Source organism: Macrotis lagotis, chromosome X (genome assembly GCF_037893015.1).
Source record: "Macrotis lagotis isolate mMagLag1 chromosome X, bilby.v1.9.chrom.fasta, whole genome shotgun sequence".
Taxonomy (NCBI): Eukaryota; Metazoa; Chordata; class Mammalia; order Peramelemorphia; family Peramelidae; genus Macrotis; species Macrotis lagotis.
This window is the reverse complement of record NC_133666.1, coordinates 349,631,114-349,632,196: the sequence shown is the minus strand read 5'-3', so window position 1 is coordinate 349,632,196 and position 1,083 is coordinate 349,631,114. Positions and strand designations below refer to the sequence as shown.

The 1,083-nt window shown below is 36.0% G+C and overlaps 1 pseudogene; it reads left to right on the top strand.

Moving 5' to 3' along the window:
- The first annotated feature begins 207 nt into the window (after nucleotides 1-207).
- LOC141497036 (vesicle-associated membrane protein 4 pseudogene) lies at nucleotides 208-634 on the top strand (annotated as a pseudogene).
- Nucleotides 635-1,083: the final 449 nt, after the last annotated feature.

Genomic DNA, 1,083 nt, shown 5'->3' with positions numbered 1-1,083 from the left:
CCCATTGAATTTGGGAGAAGAAAAACAACTTTTGAGGGGGAGGCTAGGTGGCTTAGTGTATAAAGCACTGGCCTTGGAGTCAGGAGTACCTGAGTTCAAATCCGACCTCAGACACTTAATAATTACCTAGCTGTGCGGCCTTGGGCAAGCCACTTAACCCCATTTGCCTTGCAAAAAACCTAAAAAAAACCTTTTTGAGTAATAAGGATGCCGCGTAAATTCAAGTGCCACCTAAATGATGATGATGTCATAGTTTCTGTGAAAAATGAAAGGAGAAATCTTTTGGAAGAAGATTCAGATGAAGAAGAGGATTTTTTTCCTAAGGGAACCAACTGGACCAAAATTTGGACCTCAGAATGACAAAATTAGACATGTACAGAATCAGCTGGATGAAGTAATTGACGTCATGCAAGAGAATATTACAAAAGTGATTGAAAGAGGCGAGAGATTGGATGAGCTACAAGACAAAATAGAAAGCTTATCATATAACTCAACAGCTTTTAGCAACAGATTGAAACAGCTTCGAAGACAAATGTGGTGGAGTGGATGCAAAATGAAGGTCAACATGGCTCTAGTTGCTATTATCCTTTTGCTGGTGATTATCATTCCTATTGTCCTGAAATATCGGACTTGATTCTGTGACCAGAGATACTTAATAAAACATTCCTGGGACAATTAAAAAAAAAAGAAGATTGCCGCATAACTTAAAGATAAATGCACATGACTTTCAAAAGTGTTTTTTTCTCAAGAAGTAAAAAGAGGCAAATGTCCAGTTCAAATTGGAGCATTGACAAGTTCCCAATTAGAATCCTCTCCTTTACAAAAACAGGCTAACATTAATTTATTTTTAAAAGAAACATCTACTTTGCCTTGTTATAGAAGCCTAATTTGAAACTGGATACTTGCCAATACATTATTTGTATATAGAGTAAAATGTTGATGATGATATTCATAATTAAACATATCTTCCTACTGTAAATTAGAGAGGGAGGGATTTATTGCATCAAATTCAGGGATAGGATGGGAGGTAAGAGATGAAACATTATGTAAAAAGGAGTGGTAACCATTCAATTAATGATCACA